The 22068-nt window shown below is 39.8% G+C and overlaps 2 long non-coding RNA genes across 2 annotated transcripts; one reads left to right on the top strand and one right to left on the bottom strand.

Moving 5' to 3' along the window:
• Positions 1–493: 493 nt before the first annotated feature.
• LOC144045054 (uncharacterized) lies at positions 494–4991 on the bottom strand. Its single transcript, XR_013291415.1, has 3 exons — positions 4756–4991; positions 2080–2164; positions 494–683 (listed from the first exon to the last, which is right to left on the bottom strand). It is a non-coding gene; the product is annotated as an uncharacterized LOC144045054 (long non-coding RNA).
• Positions 3663–21965, top strand: LOC144045055 (uncharacterized). Its single transcript, XR_013291416.1, has 3 exons — positions 3663–3736; positions 14143–14287; positions 21707–21965. It is a non-coding gene; the product is annotated as an uncharacterized LOC144045055 (long non-coding RNA).
• The last annotated feature ends 103 nt before the right edge of the window (positions 21966–22068 follow it).

Raw genomic sequence — 22068 nt, 5'->3', positions numbered from 1 at the left:
GTGTTTTCATCTCTGTCTAACGCTGCTGACTTATTTTGGACCTGACTTCTAATCTAGCATTAATATTTACTGAGCTTGTTTACGTAGGGTAGGTGTACCACAAGTATACACGACAGGTACTGGAATACGCTTCATCCAATGATTGAAAGAAAAAAGAAGCTGGTGTAAATCAGATATAGTGGGATGTTAATTATAACCTCTGGAGGAGGTTTTAAAAAATATATATTTTTAATATCACAATGGAACATTGAGTTAATTAGCTAATGGACCATATTCATGAACACTGAGTTTTCGCTTCCGCTAATTTCAAGCTACTGTGTCACCCTCTGGAGTGTGATAACTTGGTTTTGTGCAATATATATATTCAATAGATCGGAGCTGGTGCTTTTCAAGGTGGAAATTCCAAAGCTGTGACTTTTTAAAGACAAAGGGATAGCTTCACCAGCCAGCTCAGTGCCAGCTTTACATTCAGCAATTCTACTCATCTTTTTATTTGAACACTTTTACCAGTGAGCCAGTGATACAAAGGAGATGAAAAGTTTATACGTTCACCATGACAACAACGAATTGGCGACGGTTGAAGCTCAGTCCGTCCATCTCTCTGTCCTTGACCTGGCGAGCGAGGTAATGCGTTTGGCCGCCCCCGTCATGAAGCAGCAGTCATTCTCTCCTCCTCTCCCCCTCTATCCAAACATATCATGCGAGTGATTTTCTGTGGTGACATTTGACAGGGAAAAGCCAATTTCATCATCTCCTTTATTGATATGTATCTTTTTCATAACTGCATCTGGATGTACAGTGACAATAAAAGTTTTCTAGTCTAGTATGTACGTATACATAGACCTGCACGTACTGCAAAACAGCAAATGGCTCATTAAATAAAGATATGGTGCTTTGATTGCTTTGCTGACACTTGAATAACTGGAGCGATTAGAAAGGTAACCATTCACAGTAACTTTCCATTATTCTAGCTAACAGATGTTGACAACGTTATCTCTATACATTAGCCTAGTGCCCGGAAGTTAGCATGCCATCGTACCCCAAATGTGGAAATTTGGAGTGCTTAGGGTCCATTAACTCATTCACTCGCAGCCATTTTTCCTGAAGCAATGCCCTTCACTCCCAGCTGTTTCACTTGATTTTGACAGATTTTTGCAAGGCCCACAGAATATTGGGTTCTATTGCTATAAAAACCTACCAAAGTAAAGATTAGAGTCTCTAAAAGTATATTTCTTTCTGTTTCCATTTTGCAACAATTAGCATAAGAATATAGCTTAGTTTCATCATTATTCACAAATCTATTTAGAAATGTGACTAAAAGAGCTTTTTTTCGCCATGGCCCTGGTTGATCGCTTTTGCTCTGCTGACATCTGCTGTGTAATTACCATTTCTTCAACTGTTCTTTCAGTTGAGAGGCTGCATCAAAGCCTTATGTATGCTATAGCATAAAAAAACAACATTAAAAACTTATAAATAAGTCTTTGGGACACTTAAAACATTTAAAATAGAACATATTTATACGTTTTGGGAAGCAATTGAGTTAAGTGCGTTTACAAGTTTAACCTAGAGCTTGAAAAGAGACAAGTCAAGTGCATGCCGCGCTGTAAGGTAAAGTGACAATTATAATCTTTTTTTTTTTATCCTGCAACAACAATGTGCTTTTTAATTGTATTTCTATTGTATTATGATAACTACAGTAGTGCCCTGAGTTACTGTATGAGTCACTGTTTGAATGATTTAAAAACATTTTTTTACTTTGACTTGCAAGCAAAAAACACTCCCAGTTGAAGTTTACTGTCAAAGTAAACATAAAAAAGTCAATTACCCATTCTGTGCGTAAAACACATAACTTGGCTTTCAATTTCGCTAGCTTAAAGGTGTATTGTGCCATTTAAAAGGGTAATATTAAAGCTTTTTCTACATCATGCATGCTCCACCAATGCACAGATAAGTACGAAGTGCCCACAATGCTTTACTCTGACTGCACTTATCAGCTTTTATCTTCAATTTATAGTAAAGTGTGCGGACCCACGCACTCCACAGTTTCTTTGGGGAGGGGAGGGGCGGAGTTTTTCTTACCTCATTTGAAGTTATGTCTTCATTTGTCAACCGTGGCTGTCGCTTTAAGATGGTGCACGTACTCGCATGCGCACCATGAACGAGCCTGACAAAAGATGTTGCAGTTATGCTTTGGGCCAGAGGTGGCAGTCGCGAGTAAAAAAGTGAACAAAGATCCTTTAATGCTAACGCATAATAGGAAATTTCATAGACGAGCTAATGAATAGCACCAATGGATATTTGAACACGGACGGTAGAACAACACATGTCATGTATAGGCTCATGTCATGTATTCTTTATCCCCTGTGGAGAAGGACTAATATTTCTGCCTTACCAAACAGTAGAGATCGTCTCTGTGTACAGTATATCATGCCCTTCTTAAAAAAAAAAAAAATACCAACATATTTTAGGGAAACTAATGGATTAATGGTATTTCCATTCATCTAAAAGTGAAATATATTTATAGATACAAGTGTTTTTTAATTACTGCATGGTCGCAAAACAAATTTAACGCTAAAAAAGTTATCGCTATATTCATAGATTATGTTTAGAGTAAGCAAGTAAGCACCATCCATACAAGACATGTAAATCATAGCTTGCTTTGTAGCACATGTACTCTACATGAACAGTAGTTGTAGTACATGACAACACAAAAGATATTTTATCCCATACGTTATGTACTGCCATAATATAAAGTGCACAGAAGCTAGAAATTACTGAAAAAGAGCACAAAACACATGGATATTATAAATAAGTGATTCATATAAACTGTTTCTGATGATGAATGCATTCAAATATTGAAGCCATGACTCAACATACTGGGAGTAAGTCCAAGAACAGACACTTTCATGCATAAGGGAGTATGCGTGAAAGTGTCAGTTCATTATGAAAATGTATCTGTGCAAGCTAAAAAGACAAAGCTGCACTGGAAAGGCAAAGTAAATGTCATCCATGGCTCGCACTGTGCCATCCTCTACACCCCCACACTTTGGATGTACATAGAGAGTGTGACTCACAGTCACGGCGGGGCATAGCTGGGTCACATTGTCCCCCAGTGGAGAGTTGGGCTGGGGGAGGGCCATTAGCCAGTAACTAGATCCCCAGCTGAGGTGCAACCGAGGACGAAAAGCGGACACATGGAGAGAGCACGCTGGAACGCAACTACACGGCATAGTAACACATACATGACACGCATACCCACTACAACAAAAACGAGGTCATGCCAGGCTTTGGTGCATTCATTGTAAAAACACACACATATGCGTTGGGCCGATGGCATGCACCGTCTGATCAGTGTATAAATTACTGTCGTAATGTTGGATCGTTGGGCGTTTTCAGAAAATTCGCCATGTTGAATCGGCGTCGGGGCATTTGATCACTGTGATTGGCTGTTAGTTAGCGAATCAGCGTGCGGGGCAAAAAGAGGAAGTGACAACCACGGATAAACAGTGCTGATGGAAATCCTGGACCATTTTTTTTCCCCGCTCATTATGCGCATCGTCACCATGTAACCGCCATATTTGAACGTACAATGTCTGTCTGGACAGAAGATTAGGAAGATGACTCTCTTTGGTTCAAGAGAGATCGGCATTGTATGATATTACCGTTAAAGGGTATGCCGACAAAGGTATGAAAGCCAAACTATGGCATGACATGGGGACGCGACTGGATATAGCCGGTAGGATTTACTTTTATACTTGAGAAGTATAGCAACTGTTTGTAATTAGTAAAAGTAACCGGTATGCATTGTTTACATTTTTATATCCCGCCCTCGTGAAGAGGTTTCCGGTTGCCTTTAGGAATGATGACTACCGCTGCCGATTATATGGAGGGGATTACTTCTCCCACATGCGCTGAAGGTACATAAGAGTCTGGGTCGATGCTGTGTGTATTTACGTCATTTTTCTACGCGACGTGCCAACGTCTGGGCCGACACCACAGGGGGTAGACTTCGGTCACATTTAGCCGACGTCGGATTGGTGTATTTAGGCCTTTACCAAATCTATTCTAGCTAGTGGAAATGTAGGGGTTCACATAGCTGACATTTGTGCAGCTGGGAATAGGATACAGTTCCACTCCATAACCCTTGAACAGGATAATCGTATTAGAAAATGGATGGATGCAGGGGCCTATCTGGCATGAAAAGTTGAGTGGGGCACAAAAGTGGTCACTTTACATACACAAGCAGCAAAGCCTACACAATAAATTCTGATTCAATTCAAGATCACAATCCGGTGGGAAATCGCAATATAAATCAAGTAGCCTACCATTTATTTATTGCGTTAAAAATTAAGGCTATGAATAAAACCTTCGAATGGTTCAAGATAGGGCTGTGCAATTACCGTAATCAAAATCCAATTACAATTTCAATTATTACACCCCACAATTACAAAATTGGCATAATCATAAACAAAAATAGAAGATTATTAATGCTCATTTTGAGTTGTTTAAATGTATATATTTGTACCTCTTTTTTTTATTTTAAAATTACTAATTTAATACATTTTGTTTGCTCCAAAAGGAACTTACATAATTGTAGTGTTTCAAATAATTTTATTTGTCTTAGTATCTTTAAAGGTTTAAAAATCTTGTTTTGTATAAAATAAAATAAAAGTTTAAATAATTTTGATTTCAATTATTACCAAACTAATTGGGATTATTATTTTTTCGATAATCGAGCAGCCCTATGCTACTCACCAGTGCTCTTCATTCAGCTCAGTTTCTAGCTTAACTTTATTTCCAATTTGTCATAATGTGGTTTGAGGACCCAAATGGAGGGAGGCAGGAGAACCACGGCAGGGATGCATGTTATACTGAAAACGATGTATTTAACAAAAACACTAACAGGGCTACAGGGTAAAACTCTAAATAAACAAAACCAACAGAGTTCTGAAAAGACAAAACTCAAAGTAACAACAAAACGCTAGAGTGGTGACAGCAACAATGATCCAACCCAGACAGAGGGGAGACAGGAGACTATATATACACACACTAACGACACAACAAGACACACCTGGGGCAAGACACAAGTGGCTGAGGAAACGGATTGGTTGACACGAGGAACGGCAGAATTACACTCAACCAGACCAAGGGGAAACCCACAACCAAAAACAGAAACCAAACATGACACAATTGTCCAGATTTTCTTTGCTGCTTCAAATCCAACACATGGAAACGTTTGGCTGAAATCACTGAAAAGTGTGCTGTCCACAAGCAGTGCTGCTATAAGGTGGCAAAATCTCACCTTCTCTTGAGCCACAAGCTTCCTTCATAACGAGACAGCTGCAGTATTTTGCCCCCTCTGTTTCTGCAGCCCTGCCTCTCTCTCTTGAGCGATGACGTCATCAACGAATCTACTTCATTCATATTGTTGGTTTGCTATGTGGTAGATGCCACGGACTTCAAACTTCCGGGTTTTACACATCAGCGCAGTTTCCGGCCACTGCTGGCCGCGTTCCAACACTCGCACCCTCACCCCTGCGCCCCCCCCCCCCCCCCCCCCAAATCGCGTGCTCCCACTCATCGGCAGTAGGGCGTCTCGGCTATCTGAAATGCTTCGGACACTGAGACAGACACTACACACTCGCAGCCTCGCACCCGTCGACGGGAACGCGCAACCGAGGGGCACAAAAGTGGAAGCGCAAGTACTGGGATGCGGCCCCCACGTCGCAAAACGGAAACAAATTTGTTGGGTGAAAACCCAGAAGTCGGAAGTTCTGCCTCCTCCGTGGCATATAGTCCATTACGTAGTCTTTTTGCTCCCGATAAAAAACAATCTAGCTTACTGCTGTAAACTGCAATCCGGCAAAACAACAGTGTGCTGTTTTCAGCACCGCCACCTGGCGGTCGGGATGGACGAAATCGAACTGAGCGTATGTTGATTGGGTCTTGACGTCACGGGACATCAGTCCTGTATTTCAATTGGATGATGGCCCCAGTTGATGTGGCCCATGGCTGTCTATGGAGAGCAGCTTGGGACATGCGCACTGCGATTTGAGTGGATCATCCACTTCAACACGCGCTCATGGGGCCAGGCCTCTCCTGTTTAGAAAGTTAGACCATTGAACTTGGCTTTGTATTATGCATGTTATGTTTATAACAAAATTACCTTACAAACATAATTGGTATTTATTTGAATATTATTATTCTAGATCAAATAAAATAATATATATTATTAGCTATTGGAAAGACCAATTATGAGCCTGCATGGTGCTCAACAGCGCCACCTGGTGGGGTCCGGCCCCACTGGCGCCCAAATGCAGAGATGTCACTGGATGGATGTTGGATGTTGGAAAATGTACCTTTTCCCATGAGATTAGCTTGTCACCATTTACATTTGTAACTTTGTTCTCTTGTTACATGAGACTTATAAAATCAACAGTGAAGGGCTGTCATGAAAGTTGTGTACTCACAAGCCAGTGACCCATAAGCAGCGCATGAGGCTGCTTATCAAATGGCTGATTTGATGCAAGGGGATGACAGCGGAAGTCAGCGATGGCGGAACTGAGATTGATGTGTCATCACTGCTTAAGTGGATCTCAGCAGGTGGGGAGCACAAAGAAGAAGGACACACACAAGCATGGTAAAGCTTAGTATACAATACGATTGGTTAGAACTCATTCTGGGCTCTGTGTAACATTTTCCATAAGACGATAACACGAGACGAGAGAGAGTCGTTACCTGTTGTAGTGTGGGTGTGTAAGTAGGAGGTGCGAGTGTGGGGAGGTGTGCTAAAAGCACTCAAGAGACAAGTCAGGTGTTGCATTAACAGGTTCTGTGGTTTCATTTGCTACTGTGGGAAAAGGTGAGAGCATTTACGTTTTGGTGTGATGCAGACAGGCTTGTTAGGGTTGCTAAGGATTTAAACTATTGAAGTTGACATGTTAATGTTAGCTATTGCTTAACCAGGGTACAGGTACACACATACTGACTTTTAACATTCTTCCTAAAACCTAAAAGACCCCACACATGACCTGGAAAAAATGAGTGTGTGCGTTTGACTTTTATCATGTGTCCGAGATGACCAACACTTGTGAGTCTCCTTCCCAAAAGTAAGGTAAAAGTAAATGTCTGTCATATACAAAATGTGATCAACACAGGTTTAATATTTTACCAAGTTTAACAAGCAGTTTAACAACAGACTGAACTATTTTCCGAGCAAAAATCCCCCTTAACTAGGGATGGGACGGTACATGGTTTTTGAGTACCATTCGGTATGCCCTGTATAGGAAAATACACCCGTATGAACTGCATTTCTTAGGTTTTGCAATAAACGTGCACCAGCCCTGTGATGCACTTCCGATGTATCCGGTGACTGGTCAGTTAATTAGTCCTGTTAACCTCCATAAGAAGAGAGAATGGACAATCATGAAAACTTAAGGGCTTCAACTGTCAGAAAAATACTAAATATAGTGTGACGGACACTTTTAGGTTTCAGGAAATGAGCATTGCTGTTTACCACTTTTATTCACTTTACAGTTTATTCACTGCATGTACTTTGTAAATGTTATCTTTAAGATACATCCATTAACAAGGGGAACCTTTAACAAACTCTTAGTTCCTTACTACAAGACAAGAACAAGAACACTAGCATAGTGTTTCTGAAAGTAAAACAGGAGGCATCTCCATTGAAACAATCTACTAGATCCAGTCAAGCGGCCTGCAAGGCATTTAAGTGAAGGCTTAAAACTTCCTTGTTTGATAGAGCTTATCATGAAGGTTAGCCCGGACTTCCCTTGAACTGCCCCTCATAATAATAAAGCTATAGGCCCGGACTCCTGAATGATTTCTAAAGATGCACTGAGCTCTTTTTTCATTCATATTCATAACAAATCTCTCTAATGAACCCAACTTGACCCAGACTGTTTATTTTAAGTCAAAAACTTATGTCCAAAGTAGTCCATTAAAAAAATGATTAGCAAGATAATTATGATCCTAAATTAACAATTCATGACATAAAATTGGGAAAACTGGGCATTTTAGTTGGTATATATCTTGTGCACGTGCAGAATGAAGATGTTTAAATGTGCTTGACCTGGCCCTGACACCGAGTGCTTTTGGCTTTCATCAAAGTGAAGTTTTTTCAATGAGCTGCTCATCTCCATGTAGCGTAGCTCCTCGCCTGTGAGTGAAGGATATTCAAATTGACTAAATTAGGTGTTCATGAGCTAATACTACACACTGTCTGCACACCATCCTGTCAGACTGATATTAACAGTGAGCCCTGGCCTAACACAAAAACTCAGTAAGGACTGTTGAGATTTCATTGTTTTTGGTCCTAAACCGAGCCTTGCTTATTAACTCTTCATTTACTCCCAGCCATTTTCACTGTAGCAATCCCCTTCGCTCCCGGCTGTTTGACTAGATTTTGACTTGCAAGGCCCACAGAATATTGTGTTTTATTGCTACAAAAACATGTAACCTCCTATTAGGGAAAAAAAGTATAAAAGTAAAAAAAAAAAAAAAGTAAAAAAAAAAAAAAAGTAAAAGTAGTTGATGTCCTACCAAAAGAAAGATTAGAGTCTTTTCTTTCATCAGGAAAAAAAATGTATATTTGTATCTGTTTCCGTTTTGCAGCAATTAGTATTAGAATATAGCTAAGTTTCATCATTATTCACAAATCTGTTTAGAACTGTGGGTAAATGAGTTTGTTTGCAACATGGCCCTGGTTGATCTCTTCTACTCTGTTGCCACCAGCTGGACGTTTTTTGTAATAACTACCATTGCTTTAACCGTTTTCTGCAGTTCAGAGGCTGGACCAAAGCCTTCTAAATGCTCTAGCATAATTTTATTTTATTTTATTTTATTATTAAAAAATGTATAAATATGTCTTTGGGACACTTAGACCATTTAAAATAGAAGGTATTTATGCGTTTTGGGGAGCAAATGAGTTAAAATAGACTACACTGAATTTCCAAATGGGCGGATGGATGCATATTATATCTATCAGATTATGTTGTTAAGTCTTTAGAAATGCAGGAATGCATTTGCAGGTATGCATTTCACTTGACATTTACCAGAAAAGGGCACAACCAGAAAAGGGCACAATTAATTCAGGCCCAACATTTATCAAAAATGGAGACAGGAAATTCTTAATAAGACACTTTCACGCTAAAACTAACCAGTGCAGCAGCGAACTACAACAGAGACTAGACTACTTCCAGTGCATATCCCAAACACTAACAAGATCAAATCTACCTCTCTAGCCTACAGTGTTCCATTTCTCCCAGTCTTGTCATTCGTCATTCCGCACTTAAGAGCAGCCATCCCAGACGATAACCCTACGAGGGGGATACCTAATGAAGCCAAACGCTCTCCGAGTAAAGCATCCTGTCAGGGAGGAATTACGCCCTGGTATCAGCAAGTGTGTGAAAGAAGCAGTGATGTGATGCAGGGATGATAAGAGGCTCAGAGTGCGAGACCAGAAAGCTGGTGAGGAGAATGTTTAGTGACTGGCGCTCAACCCAATGGCAGCTTAATGACTTGCGGTCAGTTGACTCTGTCTCAATTAATCAGACTGCTCTTTCCTATTCGCCTACTTTTGTTTGTCCTTCTCCCTCTGGCTTTAATTCCTCCCTCAGTCTTTCACGGTGGGCGGGGAGAGGATGCTTTGTTCTTGCTGTCTTTGATTTCTATTTTTTGTGTCTCTTCTTTTGAATCTCGGTTTCTACAACTCATCTCTCTTCTTGACAGCACTCTTAACTGGGATGTGATTTGTTTCTTCAGCCTTCAAGAGCTTCAAGTCATTGTTGTAATGTTTGAAAATAATCAGAGCCAGGCTACTTCCGGGTGGCAGAGATATTGTCTGTTATATTCCTATTCGCTTCCTTTCTCACTAATATCACCGCAGTAAGAGCAGACTATCATAATTGCCACGCACAGCCTAATAGATAGGACCCCTTAGCTATTCAACAACATGCTTGATGTAAAATACACAAATTAAGCACTAAAGTAGTGCTTGCATACAGTCGTCCGTGATACAGCAGTCCGTCAGTGACGGACTGATAGGTCGTTGGTACTGACGATTCCCGTGATGGACAAAAATCCACTTTGGTTGGTGTATAGTCAGCTTTTTTTATGTTTCCCATCATTGATTAGCAAAACGTGCATCCGGACAGTCCCACCTCTAAAAGAGATGTGTTGTAGAAAACATTACTTATTCTGATTGAAACAACCTGAAACAAATACTTCAAGACAAATTACTTCATTTATAGTATCAATTTTTATGACTTCATTACCTATCAAAGAGGTCAGATAATTCAACATGGAGACATGCAGCATCTTGAAGGTCTGTCAAAACTGTTGTCCCATTACACTGGCCACTTCTAAAGGGACAGACTGGGAAACAAATCTCGATCATCGAGTTTGTGGAGGGACTTTTCTCACAGGTATGTATAAACAGTTTCGGCTGATGCTTCTGACGAAAGGTAAGTTAACTTGGGCCTTTGTCAGAAGCAACAGTAAAAACTGTTAGCCAGGTAAGAGAAATTCTCATTACCTAAGAAATAGTTGTCTGAACGCAAGAATTCAAAAAGTTACCATTCAAGAAGACATAATAATAGATCAAAGGGTTGTCTATCATTCAAGCCATTGGCCCTGTTTTCTCAGTCGCTCTGCCTCGGTCAAATAACATGTAAGGGTCTGTTTTGTGCTACCCGGAGGTTTGTATGATGTCATGGTGAAATGGTCTATAGATGAAGACATTGCCTGTGATTTATTGTGACTCTGACCCATGTAGATAAGGGTCGATATTCAGTCATGGCAACACAACTTGTGAGGTCGTGGAAGTCGAGTGCGAGAGGATGTGCACAAGTCCCAACTGGGCTCTTTTGTGTCAGTTGGTATCAGTTTTTCCAGTGATCCCATAGGGGGTCTTGCTGCCCTCTCAGGGTGGTGCTGACATTTGGAGGACTGGTCCATGATGGCCTGTAGGGTTGCTCTATGTGAGCTGAAGTCCTTTACTGTTTTTTCCTACTCTTTTTTTTTTTGGGGGTGGGGGGGGTAGATTCTGGTTGTCACCTCCGTCTCTTCAGCTCTTTTTTAACTTTCTGCCTCTGTAGCCCAACTTGTTCTTTCCTTGAGTAAACGTCATCTGTCTTGTGCTCACATCAGGGCGTCCTGTCTCTTATCTTATTTTCTTTCTTTTCCACTGGCTGCCTCTCTGCTGGGTAACTGCCCAGAGCGGCCGGCCCGCTGTGGCTCTTACTACATTTTAGGATGAAGGGAGAGAAAGAAGGAATGGAGGAAGGGAGAGACAAGACCTCTGCAGTAGCCAAACTGACCTCTTCTTCTCCCTTCAGGGCTACTGTGCAGTCAGTGGGACAGAGGGAGCAGCAAGGGTCAAACGCTCCAAGACGTTGATGTAACAGCTGTGATGCGAGATGACAGATGTTGGGACATAAATTTTCTTTCTCCGTTTATGTTCATCTGAACTTTTTGTGCTTACAGTTCCAGTTTGTGAGAAAAGTGGAACCTTGGGAAGTGGTTGTACTACAGAGTTCTTATAAAGTTGCACTTCATTTACGTGTTTAATTTGATGTGTGACCAATATCATAGCTCAATTTACTTTTATATAAAATCAATTTTCCTCATTTAAATTAATTAAAATACCATTAATCAGTTCTGGGTCCCTCTCAAATCACTACTTAGTAGCATTCTATTGTAAATTATAAATTTGAAAACATAATAAAAGTGAGTAAAAAAAATGTATAATAAACTGGTTTTATTAACTCATTCACTGCCATGTATGTTTAGATTCGTCAAATGAAATCCAACCATTTACTGCCACTGACGAACATATTCGACATTATATGTGTTTTAATGGGGTAGGCCGTGGAAGTGGAACTCGTCCAGCTTGTCTGTAAAACTCAGGTTTGTAAGCAGCTGTAACGACACAGATCCAAGTACACGGCAACGTTGCATCACCTTGGATTTGAGATCAGCACATCTTTTGAGTTAAAGATTGAAATGAGGTGGTAATTCTTCATGATGATTATGAGGGAGAGAAATTCTAACACAATGAAGGTCAGAGAAGTTTTGGCAACTCACACTGGAACTGAACAAGTAAGAATATGTATATTGTATACATGAGTATGTGTGACGTCGTTAGACAGTGAATGTTGCGATCAAGAGAAAAGATGACGCTGTTATTCATGCAATGAATGAGGAAGGCCACAATAAAATAAAATAAAAAGAGAAAGCCTGCCATGCGGTCAGTTAGCGGTGCTATTTGACTGTTTGGCTATAAAACATCAGTCAATCATGTAAAATTACTAGTGAATCCCTCCAGGTGCAGCATGGTGTGTTCTTGACCTTGCTTGAAAATGAAATATGTTGTACTCGTCTTTGGAAATAATAAATTCATGTAATCATGTTTTAACCATAAAGATAGCCTTGTTTTAACCATAGTGATAGCCTTGCTTAGAATATGAATTTGACATCTTTTAAGATAGATACTCTCAGAACAAGATGAATAAAAAAAAATAGCCATAATTGAATAATTAAATTAATAAACACCTGGAAGGTTTTTATATAAGTAAAATGTTAATCTGTTATTGTAATTAACAGTCTTTAATTTCCCTGTAGTGATTTGATGATCACCATGTTGAAAAGAGCCATACCGCACTTGCCCTTTTATCGCCTCCCAAAACAGTGGTGGAAAGTTTAAAGGCGCATTTTCCCCCAATTATCTTGTCAGGACGCGCTGGCTTGCCGCTGAACCTCAGCGAGTGTGTTTGCCAATTTGCTGCGTCAATTAGATTTTCTCCCAGGTAAGTAATCAGAAGGCGGGGAGAGCTGAGGATGAAAAGTAATTACAGCTTTTGGAGAGGTGTGCAGCTGTTCCACGCTGCCACCCTGGAACCCCTGTCACATTTCATCACGTTTATTGGACTTTATAGAGACCCCGCTGCCGTTCTCACTAAGAAAGTAGATTAGACACTAACAGAGATAACTGACAAATACTTGGGGACGCGTTACTGGGCACCTCTATGAGCTTTCTATCTCCACTCCTTTTGAGCATGCAGCTAAAGGGAGGGAAGGCAATATGAGGGATGACAGCACTTGAGCTTCAGTAGTTAGAAGTGAGGGTTAGTGTCTGAACGATCAGAAACTAAGTTACTTATCTGCATGCATTATATTGCCCCTGGTGGCTACGACACACACACACCAGAAGGAGCCACAACAAATTGATTGTGATGCACAAACTGTTTTTATGTCACCACTACTATATTTCTATGAAGTGAAATATTCTTAGAGTTCTATTTTCCCTATTAAAAACACATTACTTATGGAGAAAGATGATTTACGTTTTGAGAGGTCATGGAATGGGATTCAATCATTTACATCATTTCAAACATTTTAAGGCACAATCATATTGCAATTTAGAATCAATCCATTCCAAGGTACCCATTTTTGTCATCATTTTTTTTTTATGCTTTACAGCCAGGTAATATATATACAGAGGTGGGTAGTAACGAGTTACATTTACTCCACTACATTTCCTTGAGTAACTTTTTTGGGGAAAAAATACTTCTACGAGTAGTTTTACCACACAATACTTTTTACATTTTATTTAAGTAGATGTGTGAAGAAGAAACGCTACTTTTACTCCTCTACATTGGATTCACTAGAGTCGTTACCCGACGCCCCATTCATGTACTACATTTACCGTATTTTCACGTAAGCGCTCCACTTGACTGACTCTGTCGGAGCATTTCCGCGGACACATTGAGGCGCAATTCTCGTACCGTCTCGCGCGATCCTGCAATTCTGTAGGAGGTGCTCATGATGTTTACGGAAGACAGACGCCCGAAATTGTTAATATTACTTTAAAAAACATCTACCTCCCCTCATCGAACGGGTTTGGGCATTTGGGTGTTGGTGTGCGTGCGTGCGCTTATAACTCGTGTTATGATGCGGATGGATGGATTTCAACGACGACGTGCGCAGTATATCGCTCGTTTACTCGTTGCTAGGGGCAACGACCATTTCTCATGCAACGGTATGGGACGTGCGTTGAACGTCGGCATATTGGCTCCATAACTGAATCGCTTTGTGCTTAAAAATACTTGTTATCCCCTCCAGAGGCAGCTCCGACACGAAAGCGAGTGAGACCGTACTTCCTACTTCCTTCCCTCCGTGACCGGGCAGGGGTCACATGACTACAGGGAATGCGCATGAATGAATTGACCACCATCTTTTCCTTTCGATCTTCCTTTGCGAGTAAACGGTAATGTTTGGCCATAATGTTTTTTTTCTTCTTTTTAACGTAAAAAGTACAGTAAAATCCTCAATTTGTGTTTATGTATTTTTATGTATTTTTTGTAAGTGTCATTAATTTTGTATTTTCATCATTTTCCAGCATTTTGTGGTATTACTTTGAGTTTAAATCCCGTGCATCATGAAAAAATACCCGTGTGTACTCAACCAAACAGTGCCGCTATCGTTTTGCCAGCCGGCGATTGGCCGGTGGTTGGGTTTCGTCAGTAGATTTACTGTACAGCACGAATTTCCTCAAAATATTGTGGAGGGTTTGAACATCTGCCAAGAGAAAATTATTACATTGGGGGGGCTCTTTTCTGTGTTGCAGTCCACTTACATTTGGGCCAAGGATTTTTCATTCATAATCTGAGTCCTAGAGCTTTTCCTTTAATGCTACGTTAGGTTTCTTTTTTTTACTTTTTTTTTTTTTTACATCACAGATAATATACAGTATAAAGAGTTATTTATTGTCATCATTATGGTCCTTGAAGTGTTTTGAAAAGGATGAGGACAGATGGACACAAGAAGCACAATTTGGCAGCGGTTGCCTTGCACTCCCCAACAGTTGGCTGTCCTGAGTGCCCTTGTTGAAAAGTGACACCCCCTCCCAAACCTCATCTCGCATCCTGTCACAGTCAAACAGTTGGTACCGGTCCAAACTCGGCCCAGATGTAGGACACACTTTCAATCCCGGTAGAATACAAGCATATCTTTGGTGGGCAGGTAATGTGCATTTAATAAACAGAATCATTGTACCAAAAAACACCAAAATCGAATTTAATTAAACACATTGTACACTTTTAAGATGCATGCACTTTTTATTACCCTGACTATGTATTTTATTTTAATCTGTTTCTATATATGTATTAAAATAATGGCCATGTTTACTGCTGAAAAATATAAAAGACTTTCATCACATTATTACTACAAAAAAGTTTTTCAGCCTCTACATAACAGTTTAAAATTCATCGGGGGGAAAAGTAAATATATTCTATCACAACATTTAAAAGTGTGTATGAGACAAAACTGCTCACTAATAATAGTGCAGCCCTTTTAATCCAATCATTAATAAAAATGCAAGTCCACAACTGTATGTGTTAGCTTGTGTGTGATTTCAAATAGTTTATGTTTACGGGGTGAAAATAAGTGTGATCTAAATTAGCACAAACACACGCACGCACGAATGAGTCAAGCAACCAACCAAGAGCACCCTATCAGCTTTTTGTTAATTAGAAAAGCAAGCCAAAAGTTCTTCTCTTCACTTCCTGCTGGAGTAATCTCTCAAAAGCGATGAGAGCAATCCCTTAATATATATGTATTTTTTTAAGTGTGTGTGTGTGCGTGCGTGTGTGCCTGCCTACAACATTCATGTGCGTGCAAGTATTATAAGGGTCTTTCTAGGTTTAGCAGTGCAAAAAATACATAATTATATTCCCCTTGTGCCATCCAGAAACAAGGAGGTAAATGTGACATTATAATTAAGTCCAATACTGTATAGAAGTTTACTCAGACAGTGTAATTATGTGTATTATTGCATTTTTACTATGCCTTAATTTTATTGATCTATAAATTAGAAACACTATTAAGGACAAAAATATCTATAGCACAAAAAACAGATTTTTTTTTTAATGAATGGTTGTATTTATATATTCTGTGTTAGACTCTAATGTAACAATTTGTGTTAAACACAATATTAGCCCAAGACACTCATGATGATGCAATCTAACCTAAAGACCTAATTAAATGAACCGCTCTCTGAGAGGGCCGATAAAAACTGAGCATTATCTTCGCCAAAGCAAAAATATTCTATATAACTCTTGTGTTTGATCTTACAATATCATACGATGGTGGTCATTAATATTCCCTGTATAATATTACAAGTAAAACGACTTGAATCAAACAGAAAATTGTCCTTGCAGCTTTAACATTTAAAAATGAATGACGCTGGTTGTAGTGGATAAGAAAATAATTGATGCGAATATTGACAAGATGCACAGATTGTACGACAATTTCTGACTTGTGTGCAAGTTCTTGCTCCACCTCAAGTAGGCTGGCAGGCCCTTAAGGAGGACACCGGTTGATGAATATTCATAAGTGTCGTATTCATGCCCACAGAAGGCAGGTCACACGTTTGGAGCTAGATCGCTTCTGTCAAAGAGAAAGCCCTCAAAGTTTCTACAAGGCAACACCCAAACTCCCATCCTGGGTCAAAGGTCAATAATTCCATATGCCCAGGGAAGGTGTTTATATGTCAGTGTGCACTCCTACGTGTATCGTGGCTACAGTATTCTTTGCTCACTTGCGCTATAGATTTGCATCTTGACATACAAGAACAATTTTTGGAATGTGGTCCATTTTTATTTTATTTTTTGCTTAATGTTGCGAGTAGACATTTGAATTAAGAGCAAGCCTCAGATATTCTCCTTTGTGCTATAAAATTGAAGCCCCTCCTCTCACTTGACAGACTAAGATGCCGCAAGTTGGTGCCAAAGCACTACTTTTCTATTAGACAGGGCTTGGCACCATTGTCTGGCATCTTAGGGTATTTCAAATAACAACAAGTAGGTGAATATTTCAGCAAGGACTGGTTCTAAAAAAAACATTTCAAATTTGTGATGCTCAAACATAGTATGTATATGTGTGGTATATACAGTACGTCTTGGTAGGTAGTAGAACATGTTTGTCGCGATCGTGAGAAAAGATGATACAGGTCATGGAGTGGATGGCGAATGCCATGTAAAAAAGCCACAGTCGAGACAACCAGTGAGTCAGCATTTTTTGTTGTTGAATATCTGTAAATAATGAATATTTTGCCGATAAAAGTCATTTTCTTCTGTCCTGTTTTTACTGTGTTATAATTTTAAGATATATTCCTGTCAAAGTTCCTGTTCTGCTTGACACACCTTTGCACAAAATAATCATTATCCGCTTTTTGTTGACAACCGATGTTTTGGGCAAAACTAACCAATGTTCTACTGCTAATTACTTTTTTTTTTTTTTTTTTTAAGGAGAGCTCAGTATTGTTCATTCGATTTGACATCATCATTGCTCTCCTTTTTTTTTTTTTTTAAATAAAAAAAAATGGGTTTTTTTCTCTCTTTTTTTTTTTAAATATATATACATATATATACATATACACACATATATATATATATATATATATATATATATATATATATATATATATATTTTGTATGTGGGTGAGTATGTGTATGTGCGTGTGTGTGTACATGCGTGCGTGCGAGCGTGTGTGTATTCATCAGTTCACCTAAAGCCCATTAAATAAAATCCCATACTAATAATATAATATAATAATAAATTGCCAAATGCAGAAACATCAATGTAAGTTATCACGATGTAGTGGCTCTCGCTAACAGACAGAATTAAGTAACCAGAATTAGGTTGAAAAATTCTATATACGTAGACCATGTTTCTATAAATTTTGATATTTGGTTTTTATTTGAGGCAGATATTTTTTCCATTAAAATGTGATTTATGAGGAGGTTAGACCATTGGTCGATATTAAGAGTTTGTTTATTTTTCCAGTTAACAAGAATTGTTTTTTTTGCGATAGTAAGGGCTACAAGTGTAGATTGAAATTGTTTATGTGGTAAGTCAGTTGTTGTTAGGTCACCTAGCAAACACAAGTTTGGAGATAAAGGTATCCTACAGTCCAAAATAGCGGAAAGTTTTTCTAAATCTACTGCTAATTACTAAAGAACGAGAAACACATGTATTAGTGGTGAAAGAAGTGTCTTTTATCACTGGTGACAATATTCTATGAGTCTTCAAAGTTCAGCCAAAATGTTCTGAAAATATCTGACAATATGGGTAATTCACAGTCAATGAGTTAATGGTGGCGACACACAAACAAAGCCTTAGAATAACGTTTTATAGCTTCTTATGCAAAATTTCACAGTATGTAAGTATGTAAGTAAGTTTTGTTTGGACATTTGATGCACATAATCACATTACTTTTGAGGCATTTGACTTTGTAAGTTGTACTGTACTTTATTACACAGATGGTCAATATTTGAGGCGTTTGTTGTCAAACTGACCCACGGTGCTGATATTTTATCTTAATATGGTTTTAATGATGAGTGTGAAGTAGTAAAATTAGTTTTATCCAACGGAACCTTCCATTATCTGCTATTTCAATTTCATTAACGTCAAAACAGACTAATTGATGCATTAAGAGAGTGTGGAACTTGAAAACAAAGCAGCCGCGGAGCTTGCATGAGGATCAGAAGACGAAGAAGACAAGAGCGAGGATGAGATCATGGAGACTGATAATAACAGGCAGGGGCTAAACGAGAAACAAAAATGACACGAAGAGATGTAAACAAGACACAGCTTGTGAGGTGAGCTCACTTGGAGATTTATTTGTGCCTTAAATTTTAATGCTTGCTGCAGAACAGCTGATGCATTGTCTGAGCCGGGATCAAACGGTCGGAGAGACGGTCACATCAGACCTGGCGAGAATCTCCCCTGACGTCCCACGATATTATACTGAGCTGTGTTTGTTTTGTTGGCTTTTTTGAGTGTCCTCTGGGCACCTGCCCCCATAAGTCCTGCTATAGCAAACACAACTACAAAGCCCACTATAGTTTTTGCTCTCAGCATCCTCGTGTTGCCTGAAGGCTTTTTATTCATATGCCATAAATGTTACATTAATTCTGTTTTTGATTCATGCAATGTGGCAAAAAGTGTCAGCTCAGCTTAATGCTAACAAGCCATGCAACACACCATAGGCTCAAATAGGTGGTCCGTGGACCAGTGGTTGAGACCACTGCCATATAGGCTCATCTCAGGGCGCTCCCCTTCATTCTCAAGGGTGTGCTAAAATGCCAAAATGGTGGCGTTTTTCATTGTTAGCATTAAGCTAAGTGGACTCTATTAATGTAAAGGTATGTGTTTTTGTGTGTGTGTTTTTTAATACACACCATGTTTTTCTGTTGTTGTTGTTGTTTTGTTTTGTTTGACAATCAACTTCAACTTGGACTATCAAGAGACAGCGGGAAGTTTTGCTTTTAAAGAACAAACTTTAAACTTTTGTGTGTAAGTCAAAGCAAAAAAAAAAGAAGAAGACTTGTATCTAAAAAAAACCCTTCAAATCTTAAAGCACTGTTGTACAGAGCAGCTCAGCCATTGGCAATGGCCATTATGGCTCATGATATGCTTTAGGTAGTAGGCCTATGTGAAATGGCGTTTGAAAATGCAATTTACATGTTTTCTGAAGCTACATTTAAACATGTTCTTTATTGTTCTTAGCTTTGATAAAAGTGGGTGGCAACTTTACTACAATAGCCAAATGCAGGCCACAGGGTGACAAGAGTTGAGAAGCTCTGCTTAAGCACTATACTACCGTCGATGGGAAGTAATTCCCAACACAGCCATAGAATGAACTAGGCTAACTGTATGCTTATCTGGTAACTACATTGCAGTGAAAAACTGCTCCTTGGAATATTTATTCTGAGCAGATCAAGGAGAAAAGAAAGAAATCACTCCTGGCACATCCCCCATCACAGGATAATATCTCATATACAGTATATATCGGCACAAAGCATGCAACAGTCTGACCTCGCTGACCCAGTTAGCCAAGAACGTGGTTTCATGAGTTTGCCAGTTTGAGGACTTTGTGGCAGCTGCAAGGCTCTTTCATTGCCCGCAACAGCTGGACGGGAAGCACAGTGACAGGCTGCAATAGGAAAGATGAAAGAGGAATAAAGATGGTGGGAAGGAGTCCATCTGTCAACTTCCCGTGCATAGCTGTGATGCTGGCTAACGCCGACGTTAGCTCGCCAATGCTCTCCTGAGTAGGAAACTACTTAAAGAGCCTGAAAGGAATTGTTGCAAAGTAGCTACAGTGGCACCTTGAATTACAAGTTTAATTTGTTCCGCGACTATGTTTGTACCTTAATGTAGCTGCAAGGTGGCACAAGCCAGTGTCTTCTTGTGCCGGTAAATACAGAGGGTTGTGTCAGGAAGGGCATCCAACATAAAACTTTGGCCAAAGCAAACATGCGAATCAAATATATGACTTCTATACCGGATCGGTCGAGGCCCAGGTTAACAACGACCGCCATCGGTGCTGTCGACCTACAGGGTGCCGGTGGAAACTGGACTACTGTTGGTCGAAGGACAGGAGGAAGGTATGTTTGTAGGAAGAAAGAGCAGAGGAACACCAAGAGTCTAGGACTGAGAGTAGGGACTTTGAATGTTGGAACGATGACAGGAAAAGGTAGAGAGCTGGTTGACATGATGCAGAGGAGGAAGGTGGACATACTATGTGTTCAGGAGACCAGGTGGAAAGGAAGCAAAGCTAGAAGTTTAGGAGCACGGTACAAGTTGTTCTATCATGGTGTAGATAGGAAGAGAAATGGAGTAGGAGTTATCGTGAAGGAGGAGTTTTTTAGGAACGTCCTTGAGGTAAAAAGAGTGTCAGATAGAGTGATGAGCCTGAAGCTAGGAATCGAAGGTCGAAGGAGTTTCAGCTAAAATGAAAGGAACAGTTTATAAAACTGTGGTGAGACCAGCAATGTTGTTTGGTCTGGAGACAGTGCCACTGAGAAAAAGACAGGAGGCAGACCTGGAGGTGGCAGAGATGAAGATGCTGAGGTTCTCTTTGGGAGTGACGAGGATGGATAGAATCAGGAATGAGTACATCAGAGGGACAGCACATGTTAGACACTTTGGAGTTAAAGTCAGAGAGGCCAGACTGAGATGGTTTGGACATGTCCAGAGGAGAGATAGTCAGTATATTGACAGAAGGGTGCTGAGTTTCCAAATGCCAGGCAGAAGGTCTAAAGGAAGACCATAGAGGTTTATGGATGTAGTTAAAGAGGACATGAAGGTAGTTGGTGTGAGAGCAGAGGATGCAAAGGACAGGGTTAGATGGAAGCAACTGATTTGCTGTGGCGACCCCTGAAGAGAAAAGCCAAAAGAAGAAGAAGAAAACTATGTTTGTACCTTAGTTTTCACATATCTTCAATTACAAATTACTAAGTTCACAAGTCCCCCACAGATAAAATTAAAAGAATCACAAGGAAACAAAACACTCCATTACAGGAAACATGACTAAAGCTACCTGACGTGTGACAGCAACAATAGCAATGAACCAACACAGACTGAAAGAAAGCAGAGAAGTAAATACAAAAACATTGACGAGACAATGAGGTACACATGGACAAGCCACTAGTGGCTAGAGGGAGCTGATTGGTCGATAAAAGGAACATGGCTGACGAGAACAGGTGGAAGCAAACAACAAACGAGCAGACAGGCCATGAAGGACAGAAAAACAAGACATAACATCAACTGGGTCTCTATCCATCTATGATTTTGCTTATTCTATGGCCTACTGAAATATTTTTTTTCTTTTCCTTTTTAGGCGGACTTGATTTTTTCCCCCAAAGTTGTAGCTCTGTAAATCCATCGGTCCGCATTGGGACACTCTAATGGTTGTCCTCTGCAGACTTTGGTGTGGATGAATGACAGCCCTGAAGCAGAGCGCGGCCATCATCACAGAATGCTTGACGTCTCGATATATTTATGACTCTATTAGAAAGGCACACAAGGACAAGGTTGTTATGTGGAACAGAGATTCATTCTTCCTTCCACCACTTGGGACTGTGTCCTCCTTTTAATCCATTTGTGTGGGTCATTCTCTCAGATTGATGGTGGCCACTGGCTGATGGAAAGTAGATACATTGTGTACAGTAAATGTTTCTGTCAATATTGACAACTATGTCT

This window comes from Vanacampus margaritifer, chromosome 2 (assembly GCF_051991255.1).
Source record: "Vanacampus margaritifer isolate UIUO_Vmar chromosome 2, RoL_Vmar_1.0, whole genome shotgun sequence".
NCBI lineage: Eukaryota > Metazoa > Chordata > Actinopteri > Syngnathiformes > Syngnathidae > Vanacampus > Vanacampus margaritifer.
The sequence above is the reverse complement of the archived record's forward strand: the minus strand, read 5'-3'. Positions and strand labels throughout refer to the sequence as shown.